Below are 12,645 nucleotides of genomic sequence, written 5' to 3'. Positions count from 1 at the left end.
CTAGCTGACCCGGTCCGCGTTGCTGGCCCGTTTTTAGTTTTCCGTGTAAACATTTATGACCCATCTACATATTTATATATCTACACCTTTTCAGATTCAATTCGAATCATTTTAGTTGTAATTCGAGAATTCCATTTTCAATTCGTAACATTTTATTTGTAATTCGAGAATTGCTTTTGTAATTCAAAACATTTCAATTGTTATTCGAATTACTCCATTTGTAATTCGAATTTATCTGTTTGTAATTTGAATTATTATATTTGTAATTCGAATTATTCCTTTTGTGATTCGACTTATTTTACTTGTAATTCGAACTATTTTTTTGTAATCCGAATTATTGCATTTGTTCCCGTTTGTTCCTTTCCTTTTTATAAATGGAATAATTCAAATTACAAATTGAATAATTTGAATTACAAATAGAATAATCGAATTACGAATGAAATGTTGCGATTTTCGAACCGAATTGACGTAACTAAGCATTCTTCTTGAAACTCCATAAAATAAAATTTTTAGCAAAACTCTCAGGTAATTGTATCTCCAGATTTAAAATAGAAAATTCTTTTAATTATACCCTCCATCATAAGATGAAGGGTAAAACTAACTTTTGTTTTCGTTTGTAACACTTCGAATTTTTTTGATCAGAATCAAAATGTGTTAATGTAGCGATGTTCTTCAGCTGAAATCAAGATACAGCCCGTAATATCTAACACTGAACTTTGTAATGAATTTCTCCTAGGATGTTTGGTATTGGAAATGGGTTATACCGGTCCACGTTTTGATATAATTCCCATGGAACTGTAACACCCGATTTTCGGTATTCGCCATTAAATGGGATTTAGTCTTCCATTCCCATTCTGTTACCAGTTTTTTGATAAAGCACCCGATGTTGGGTATTTTCAAATTATTAAACTGAAATGGCTATAATTTGGTTTGTTGGTGTCCGTTGGGGGACGTAAATACTCCTGCAAAGAATTTTCGCTACAGGTCCACTTTTTGATAAAGCTCCCATAGAACGGTGCCACATAATTTTCTATAGTAAAGAGGTTTTGCCTAATTTTCCCACCGAAATGGTTGTTGGTCTCTGTCGGAGGTCGTAAACATACCTGCAGAGACTTGTCGGTATAAAACCACGTTCTGATATAGCTACCATAGAACAGTTTGGAGGTTTCCCACCGTCATGGCTACAATTTGGTATTTAGTCTTCGTTGTAGGTAGAAGACATTCCCAAATAGACTATTCGGTACATGTTTAGGTTTTTATATAGACTACATAGAACGGTACCTACCGATTTTCAGTCTAAGCAAGGTTTTAGCCGCATTATTCAACCGATATGGCTATATTTGGTATTTAGTCGCCCTTAGAGGTTTTAGCCACATTATCCAACCGAAATGGCTAAAATCTGGATTCAATATAAATTGTGGTGAATGGTAAAAAAGTTCGGCGCGGTCGAACTTAATGCCGTTTTTACTTCTTGTTAAGAAAGTGCTGATTTACTGAACACGTTATTATTTTAAGCTCCTAAACATGAAAACATCAGTGATTCATGAAAATGAATTCAAAATGCTAGTTGAATTTATCTAGACTTTGTTGTATAAAAAACGTGATCCTGATCGAGTTATTCCATGCACTGAAGTCAACGTTCATGGCTTGTTTGCAGTAAGAATAAAGTTTTCAAAAATTGGACGTAATCGCGGCATTCTGCTTCCAAAACACCCATTAATGGCAGAGGCCACCATTGCTGATGTATTGAATACTAATATGTCTAATAATCTCTGAGATTTCCCGATTTGTTAAAACGCGATGTGGGGGAGGTCCCCCACCCACTTTTTTTTTCTTTATTACAAAATATTCAAATACATGAGTTTATGTAGCCCCAGGGCCGCATGACTTGTTATAAGAAAAAGTAAAAGTTTATATTACATTAGAAGCATTTCGATACCATTCAAAAGATATAAATTTAAGTTATATTTAAAACTGGAGATTTTGGCAATCTCTTTGATGCTTTGAGGAAGATGGTTATATTCAGAACAACCGGCATATTCAATACGTTGCTTAGTAATTTCTAGTCTACATCTCTTACTGTGAAGATTTGATCAATTTCTGGTATTAAATCTAGTTTGATTTTGAGAAAATGTAAGAACGTGATAACCAATATTTTTTAGTGATTTAAACATGTACGTTAATAATTGCATTTTGTAAAGGCCATATATTGGCAGAATAGTTTTAGATATGTTCTTAAATAATATGTTCATTGAATACGTATGTGGAAGTTTGTAAACAATTCGCAGAGCTTTGTTTTGAGATCGCTGTAGGTACTTGAAATCACTATTCTTTTTATAAGCATAAATCATGGGCAAATAATTATAATGGCTATGGATGAGGGCATTATATAACAATAATTTAGTTTTTTCATCAAATTTGGTTTTAAATTTATAGAGTAATCCGATAGCAGGCGCAACTTTCGATTTTAAATATTTCAAATGGGAATTCCATGCTAGGTTACTTTGCAAATATATATACCTAGATATTTTAAGCAGTTACTCTCAATTACATTTTTTCCACAAATGGTCACATTGAATATATTTCTTTCATTAACATTCTGAGGTTGAAATCTCAAAATTTTATTTTTTTCCGGGTTCAAAACCAAACCATTTATTTTAGTGAACTCATAAATGGCATATGCATCACGTTCTATCTGTTCCTTCAAGATCACTTCATGAGAAAATGGGTAAAACAAACTCATGTCATCGGTATTCTCCCACCTTATGAATCTACACACAAAATTTCGTCAAATTCGGTCCAGCCGATTCGGAAGTTTAATGTAGAACATAATGTCAGTCTTAAAGAACTTGACATACATTGAGATAGATTATAGATACACCGCATTGTTGGCCCGTTGGCCGTTTTAGAGAATAATGCTAATTTTTTAGACGTTCTAGTTATTTAACCATCTTTAAAATTAAGTTTTGCCTGATTTCTCAATTCGGTCAAGCGACATTTGACATTATCGGGGTTGATCGCGCATTTATTGAAGCCAGTGTTTATAGCGTTTTTGTAGTCACGCTTACTATAATTATACAATTTTGAAAAAATGTGCTGACCGCGATATTCCACTTCCGAGATGACCATTCAGTGTCAAGACAATTATTACCATAGTATTGCAAGCAATTTTTCAACAATACGTTCAAAAATATCTTTGATTTCACGTTTTCTTAAAAAAAATTGTGGGGAAGGTACCCTGGTCACTCAACTGACCAGTACAAAAAGTAGCTAAAAACCTATTCTCAGACCTAAAAACTCCATATACAAAATTTCGCGGAATGCGGTCCAGCCGTTTCGGAGGAGTTTAATTTCGAACATCATGGCAGACTCGACGAATTTTATATATATACTAGCTGACCCGGTTCCGCGTTGCTGGCCCGTCGTTTTGGATTTCCGTGTAAGGCTTAGTATTCTATCTACAATGTATCTATCTAATATTGATACCTCTAGATATTCGAACCGAATTGACGATAAATCGACGTTTTGGTATAACCCTCATGCAATGGTATCTCCAGATGTAAAATAGAAAATTACTTTAATTAAAGCCTCCACCATAATATGAAGGGTATAATTAACTTAAAGATTCTGTTTGTAACACATCGGAATATTCGTCGGAGAACCTATATCAACATAAAAAATAAGTGAACATAACGATGTCCGTCTATCTGTTGGAATCAAGATACAGCTCGCGATATTTAACATAGAGATTCTCAATTTGGTACAGAAGTTTTTTTCTCGTAGCATGTTTGGTATTGAAAATTGGTTATATCACATTTTGATATAGCACCGACTGACCGCCCAATTTTCGGAATCTTCAAGGTTTTGGCCGCATTATCCGACCGAAATGACAATACTTTGGAATTTAGTCTCCCTTAGAGGCATAAAGCATTTTTGCAAAGGATTATCAGCATAGGTCCACGTTTTGATAGAACTACCCTAGAACGGTACCGCCCGAGTGTCGATATTTTGGAGGTTTTAGTATCATTATCCCACCGAAATGGGTGCAATTTGGTATTTAGTATTCAGTGTGGGTATAAAACATAGAATATTCGGTACAGGCCCAGGTTTCTAAATAGTCTTCATTGAACGGTACCTCTCGATCTTCGGTATTTTCAAGTTTATAGCCACATTATTCATACGAAATGGCTATAATTGGTACTTAGTCTCCCTTGGGGGTATAAACAAATTCTGCAGAGAATTATCGGCATATAGGACGGTACCTCCCGAGTTTCGATAATTTGGAGGTTTTAGTCTCATTATCCCACCGAAATGGCTAAGGCAATTTGGTGTGTTGTCTTCATTGTGGGTATAAAACATTCCCGCGTAAAATTTTCGGTAGAAGTTTTTTATGTAGCCTTCATTTAACGATATCTACCGATTTTCAATATTTTCAAGGTTTTAGCGGCATTATTCAACAGAAATGGCTATATTTGGTATTTAGTCTTTCTTGGAGGTATCAAATATTTTAGCAGAAAATTGTCGGTATACATCCATGTTTTCATTCATAAAACGATACCTACCGATTTTTTGGGGATTTTGAATGTTTTAGCCACATTATTCAACCGGAATGACTTAAATCTGATTTCAATATAATTTATGGTGGTGTGCGTAAAAGTTGGGGCCGGTCGAACTTAACGTCGTTTTTACTTCTTGTTTACGGAGAAATGTTTCATTAAACATGTTATTATTTTGCACTCCTAAACATGAAAACATCTGTGATTCATAAAAAATGACTTCAAAATGCTATTGGATTTATCTAGACTTTGCTGTATTAAAAAACGTGGTCTTGATCGAGTTATTCCAAGCACAAATGACTTCAAAATGCTATTGGGTTTATCTAGACTTTGCTGTATTAAAAAACGTGGTCTTGATCGAGTTATTCCAAGCACTGAAGTCAATGTTCATGCCATGTTTGCTGTCTTACTTACTAAATTTGTAAATCTAATCAGTAAGAATAAAGCTTTCAAAAATTGGACGCTATCGCGGTATTCTGCGTCCAAAACACCCATTAATGGCAGAGGCAACAATTGCAATTATATTAAGTACCAATACGTCTAATAATCTCTGATATTTAGCGATTTGTTAAAACCCGTTGTTGGGGAGGTCCCGCACACCCTCCATTTTCGGTATTCTACCACCTTATGAACCTACACACAATTTCATCCAGCCGATTCGGAAGTTTAATTTAGAAAATCATGTCAGTCTTAAAGAACCTTATATACATTTAGATAGGTTATAGATGCACCGAATTGCTGGCCCATCGCTTTAGTGACCAATGTACATTTTTTAGACGTTTTAGTTATTTAACCATCTTTGAAATTATGTTTTGCCTGATTTCTCAATCGATTTTTTTGGAATTTCGGTCAATAGATATTTTAATGTTATTTGGGTTGTACTGTATTCCAAAATGTGGCGTTGATCGCGCGTTCTCAATTATTGAAACCAGTGTTTATAGCGATTTTGTAGTCACGCTTACTATAATTATACATATTTAAAAAATTGGGCTGACCGCGATATTCCACTTCCGAAATGACCACTCAGGACCAAGACAGTTATTACCACAGTATTGCAATCAATTTTTAAACAATACTTTGCAAATTATCTTTGATTTCACGTTTTCTTAAAAAATTTTGAGGGAGAGGTACTCTGGTCACTCCAATGACCAGTATAAAAAATAGCTAAAAACCTATTCTCAGACCTAAAAACTCCACATACAACATTTCATCGAATTCGGCCCAGCCGTTTCGGAGGAGTTTAATTTCGAACATCATGACAGTCTCGAAGAATTTTATATATATATAGATATGTAGATAGATTATTGGTTTGTGACCTTTTTTATACCCTCAGCCTTTAGGCTAAGGAGGGTATATACACTTTGATACGATGAAAATGTGCCTTATCGAAATAATGGTTTTAGACCCCAAGTATGTTTGGACGAAATGTGTTTCAGACAATTTGGAGTCGATCTAGCCATGTCCGTCCGTCTGTCTGTCTGTCCTGCTGGCTGGAGCGCACGATAACTCTCGAACGGATAAAACGATTCGGTTCAAATTTTGGTTTTCGTAATAGTTTGCCCAAACTTAGTTTAAGTTCGAAGATGAGCTACATCGGTCCACTCCTTCCGGTACCTCCCCCACAAAAGTTCGCAAATGTTCGGAAAGTTTGTGCGCACGATAACTCTTGAAGGGAGTGACCGATTTGGTCCATACTTTGTATAGCGTAAACTTTCTACCAGAGTTATATGTGGTTTCAATATTGTCTCAATAGGTTCACTCCTTCGGGTACCTCCCACACAAAATTTCGGAAAAGTTCAGTTTAGGGCCATCTCTCGAATCGCTTTGATTTTTGTTTTAGCAACTAGTATTCACTGCCCTCCATACGACTGTACAAGTTTCATCAGGGGCAAGTCCATACTTCCTGAGAAAATAGCCTGAAAGTTGCAAAAACCCGCATGACACCATGTGAGGTGGTTGGAGCGCAAGATAACTCTCGAACGGATCTGCCGATTCTGTCCAAAATTTGGCCTTAGTAATATTTTGTCCAAACATAGTTTAAGTTCGAAGATAAGCCATATCGGTCCACTCCTTCAGGTACCTCCCCCACAAAAGTTCAAAAATGTTCGGAAAAATTGTTCGTACGGTAACTCTTGAAGGTAGTGTTCGAATTGGTCCATACTTTACACATCCTAATATATCTAGCAGATATAGATCAGGTTCAAATATGGACTATATTTGTCTACTCCATCCGGTACCCCCCACATAAAACTTCGGATAAGTTCACTTTAAGACCTGATATCGAATCACTTTGATTTTTGTTGAAGCAACTTGTATTCGCTGCCTCAATTACGATGGTAAAAGTTTTTTAGGGGCAAATCCATACTTCTTGAGCAAACAGTCCGAAGATTGTTAAAACCCCCTATGGCACCATATGTTGTGGCTGGAGATCCACTTCCATAACGGTCAATGTCGATCCATTCCTTTTAGTATCTCTTCCGCAAAACTTTTGATCATTAATTCTAATCAAAATTTTTGTCGGTTCAAACGCCCAACATTTTTAAACCCCCTAAATACATACGTATTTTGGAAAAAATTGTTTTAATATACATAAGCTGAGGGTATATCTCTGTCGGCAAAGCCGACTGATACTTTTTACTTGTTAAATAGTTAGAACATACGAAAAACTCTAAAACACTCACATTTTGATCTAAAATATGAAAAAAACTCAAATTTTTAACTTTGACCTTAAATTCCTCTGCAACTACTAGACCGAATTCGAATGTTTTTAATGTATCGGAAGACTGATTATGTTATCTGTCGAACAAAATAATTATGAATATATCTCTATCCGTTCAAAAGTTTCAGACATATTCCGTCTCTTCTTAAAAAAACGCCACATTAACATCATTGTTATTCGTATTTTGAACTCCTGCCAAGGCAATATTCCAAAAAAGAAAGAACAAAAAACATTTGCATGGAAGTGAAGAAATTTGCATTTGTGGGATTTTCTTGTAATGCTTTAAATGACTTTCATTTATTTGATTACTTTAAAAAAATGCTGTGTGCTCGTCTTCATTTTCCCCTTTATTTGAGGATATCAAAAAAACAACAGCGGCAGTTAGCCAACTTGTTCCCTCTCATTGTAGCTGGGGGTAGACACAACAATTTTATTACACAGCTCTAACATCGCAGTTTGAAACGCAAAGCCCTCAGTTTATTTCCTTTATTTCCCAACAATACCCGGTTGGCGACATTTGAAAACAGATTTCCTTTTCTAAAAATTAAAGCTGTGGAAACTGAAATGGCAATGGCAACTAGTGAAATTTTTCCATTTGTGTTCTGTTCACTTTACCAGAAAAGATATATTTCACAATCCACGGATTAAATGGTGGTCTATGGAGGAACACCCTCTCGTAAGGATTAATTTGGTATTCACATTGTGTGTGGTTTGACAATGACATTACTTAAATCCTTTCTAGATAGGCTGCCAAAACTGTAGACGTATTGAAGGGAAAAGTGTAGTATATTTTGAATTATTAATAATAATTTTTTGGAATGGTAAGGAATGCAAAAAATGTAACATAAGAACCACTGAAATTTTTCCGAAATCTATTGATTACAAAGTGAGTAAGCGAAAGATCATTAATAAGGTTTATGCCAAACTTTTAAAATCCTCCGCCATATACATATATATTGTGCAGTATCAGTCAAATGAAACAGAAATCTTCGAATATAAGAAGAGGTACTTTAAAATATAAAAAATTAAATAACAGAAACCGCATTTTTATCTTCAAATGTCTTTGCAATAAGGATGTCTACCAATTACAACCGACAATGTCCACAATTTTTGTGGCAAATTTTTCAAGTCACCGAGAACCTTAAATGGAAGTCTACACCGAATTCGGTCAGAAAATTCAGCTACCAAGCTTTAATATACCAAAACGTGGCCTTGAGAACAGATACACGCTGAAATATGTTAGAAATATATTTGAATCCAAACATATTATGTTTGGGTCCAAACAAATATATGTTTGCAACATTTTGTAACATATCTCAATTTTATTTGTTTGGGTTCCAACATATTTTTTATGGGTGGAGAAAAATGATTTTTGTCAGAGAGCGTACCAACGGGGTAAGCGGGGGACTTGTATTATAAAGAACTGTGTGTATGGTGGATTAGAAGACGTAGAAGCGACGACGGGAGGGTGAAAAAGTTTGTTTTTGTTTTGGTGGTTTGTATGCATATCGAGCCAAACACGCGTGTTTCGTTCTTTGTTGTTGTTGCGTTTTATTCATCCACAAGCGAAGAGGAAAAGGAAAAATGGTATGCATTTTTTTTTTTGTTATTTTTGCGAGAAATAAATTTTTCTTCAGTTTCCCCTAAGGAGTCGTCGAATAAGGACGGTAAAGCGAGTGAATAAATCAGTGTTTGTGTTTTCTTAAAAATTGTGCTTTTTAGTAAATTAAATGCCCAACACATTTTACAATTGGAAATTTTATAATTGAATCAAAAAGGTGAATGGAAATATTTTATTGGACAAGAAAAAAATCGCAATTAATATTGGTAATAACATTAATACATTTTTCATATACGCGCATATATTTGAGATATGGATGTACCTATTTTTTATATAATCATTTGATTCCAGATGCCGATTTCCCGTTGATGATTTCAATTTTGAGGAGAATGTGTTTCATTTTACAAATAACGAGAAGTGTTCAACGATGTTTCTATATTTTTACTTAACTAGCTGAAACCGGTGCGCTTCGCAACCCCGACTAAGGTATAATATAGTTTGACAAATTTGTTTGTAGGCCAATTTTTTCCAAATTTCATTAAAATCGGGTATATATAGTGTGTTTGCTGCATCAAATACATAAAATCGGACGAAAATATACATGGGAACTATAGCATTTCCAAATTAAATGAAACCTTTTCCAAATTGAATGAAACCTTTTCCAAATTAAATGAAACCTTTTCCAAATTAAATGAAACCTTTTCCAAATCAAATGAAACCTTTTCCAAATCAAATGAAACCTTTTCCAAATCAAATGAAACCTTTTCCAAATAGAATGAAACCTTTACTTTTATTGGAAGAAAAAAGCCAGAATATTTTGAAAAGAGAAAGAAATAAAAAAATATATGGGTTTTCAACGATTTTTTTACTTAAATTCTAATCTTAAGTAATGACATAAAAGTGTAACTTGCTGCATGTTTTGCTTCCTTGAACATAAACATTTCATAATTTTTGGGCATTAATTGAGGTTATAGCGAAATAATCCTAAAGAGAGAATTTAGGTGTAAAAAATTCCTAATAACACTGTGACACAAAATGGAGGTGAAAATCTGGGGCAGAAATAATTCCTTTTGGGGATGATAGCCCTTGGTGAGTATGTTAAGATTCCCGAAGGACAGATCCGCCGTGAGTCGAAGTTCCGAGTTATGGCGTGATTAATTTTCTGCTGAAGACCATATAAGGCATCTGAAATAACCGTTATATCTTTGTTATCTGTTGTTTTAGCTTATTTAATCAAATCGAATGAGGATTATTTTCGTAGAACATTTCGACATTCTAACTCGCTTCCTTCAATGTCCTTTTCGTCCCTTATTTTAAGAACCGCTATAAAAGTACCACATGATGACGTTTTTCAGCTTCGAAATGTTCTTCAAAAATGTCGCTCAGAAAATTTTAGGTTCGACCCTCATTGACAAATAATCGATTTTTTCGCGTCTTCACCAAAAACGTGATTGAGCATAGTAACCAACAGCTCAATAAACAGGAAGGCTCCAATTATGTAAGGACCATGTTCATTGAGAATTCCCCAATCAGAAATCGTGAACCTCTTCATTAGGTACTACAATTAGCCCCTGTTATTACACTGTGAACCGAAATTTTGGGGCAGAGATAATTCCTTTTGGGGATGAAAGCCCTTGGTGAGTATATTAAGAATTCCGAAGGACAGATCCGCCGTGAGTCAAACTTCCGAGTTATGGCGTGATTAAGTTTTTGGTGAAAACGCGACAAAATCGATTAGTTGTCAATGAGGGTCGTACCTAAAATTTTCTGAGCGACATTTTTGAAGAACATTTCGAAGCTGAAAAACGTCGTCATGTGGTACTTTTATAGCGGTTCTTAAAATAAGGGACGAAAAGGACATTGAAGGAAGCGAGTTAGAATGTCGAAATGTTCTACGAAAATAATCCTCATTCGATTTGATTAAATAAGATAAAACAACTGTTAACAAAGATATAACTTTAATTTCAGATGCCTTACATGGTCTTCAGCAGAAATTTAATCAGGTAATAACTCGGAACTTCGACTCACGGCGGATCTGTCCTTCGGGATTCTTAATATACTCACTAAGGGCTTTCATCCACAAAAGGAATTATCTATGCCCCAGATTTTCAACTCCATTTTGTGTCACAGTGTTATTAGGAATTGTATAAACCTAAATTCTCTTTTTAGGATTATTTCGGTATAACCTTAATGGATGGCCAAAAATTATGAAATGTTTAAGTTCAAGGAAGCAAAACATGCAGGGAGTTACACTTTTATGTCATTACTTAAGATTAGAATTTATGTAAAAAATTGTTGAAAACCTATAAAATTTTTTATTTCTTTCTCTTTTCAAAATATTCTGGCTTTTTTCTTTCAATAAAAATAAAGGTTTCATTCAATTTGGAAAAGGTTTCATTTGATTTGGAAAAGGTTTCATTTGATTTGGAAAAGGTTTCATTTGATTTGGAAAAGGTTTCATTTAATTTGGAAAAGGTTTCATTGAATTTGGAAAAGGTTTCATTCAATTTGGAAAAGGTTTCATTCAATTTGGAAAAGGTTTCATTTAATTTGGAAATGCTATATATCCAAATCTGAACCGATTTGGATATATTTCGTCGAATTTACTTGTAGGCCAACTTCCATCACACATTCCAAATTTTACAAAAATCTAGCATATATAGCGTGTGTGGTAAATGAAATTAAAAAATATCACCTTTACAACGATGTGAAGTAGGTTGTCATAGGCAGTCAAACAACAGAGATATAGTCGGTAATGCATCCCTTTTTTAATTTGTTGTGCAATTTGATCGGATCCTCACGAAATTTTGGGAGTTTATGGGGGTCTCACAGAGAAAGAAGCCTATTGATGGTTGACGCACATCCCACTTTTATATTTATACCCTACACCACTATGTGGTAAGGGGTATTATGTGTTAGTGCATTTGTAAGTAACATACAAAAAGAAGCGAGATAGACCCATAGTTGCTTCTAGGGATATACATAGAATCACTTTCTGAGTCGATTTATGCATGTCCGTCCGTCCGTCCGTTCGCAACATACAGGTCGCATTTGTTGACCGATTTCGCTGAAAATTGGGGAATACCATTTTTTTAGCAGTCGGAAGATCAAGTTCGAAGATGGGATATATCGGTCCACGTTTTGGTATAGCCCCCATATAACGGTACCCCCCGATTTACGGTATTTTGACGTTTTCAGCTACATTTTCAGACCGATTTGGCTATAATTTGACATTTAGGGTTCTTAAGTGTCAATTAACATATATAACAAAACTTGTGGACATAGGTCCACGTTTTGGTATAGCCCCCATATAACGGTACCCCCCGATTTGCGGTATTTTCACGTTTTTAGCTACATTTTCAGACCGATTTAGCTATAACTCGACATTTAGGGTTCTTAAGTATCAATAAACATATATAACAAAAGTTGTGGACATAGGTCCACGTTTTGGTATAGCCCCCATATAACGGTTCATTTAAGTTCATATTTTCGTATAGCCCAGATACCTCCGAAATAGCTGTTAATGACATTTGAAGTTCCCACGTTATGTATGTTCGATATTTTGAAGATTCTAGCTAAATTTTTTAACCGAATTAGGAGTTATTTGACATTAAAGGCTCCCATCAAAAACTGTCAATATAGGTCCATGTTTTATTATAACTTCTATATAACAGTACCTCCCAATTTCTAGCCCACCAAAAATTGTCAACATACATAGTTAGATATAGGCACCATAAAAAAGGGCCTCCCGAATGAAGCATGAATGTACATAAACATTATCTGACATTTTAACGTACCCACTTAAAGTT

Source organism: Musca autumnalis, unplaced genomic scaffold (genome assembly GCF_047663935.1).
Source record: "Musca autumnalis isolate F117 unplaced genomic scaffold, ASM4766393v1 scaffold_3, whole genome shotgun sequence".
NCBI classification, from domain to species: Eukaryota; Metazoa; Arthropoda; class Insecta; order Diptera; family Muscidae; genus Musca; species Musca autumnalis.
Note: the sequence above shows the minus strand (reverse complement) of the source record.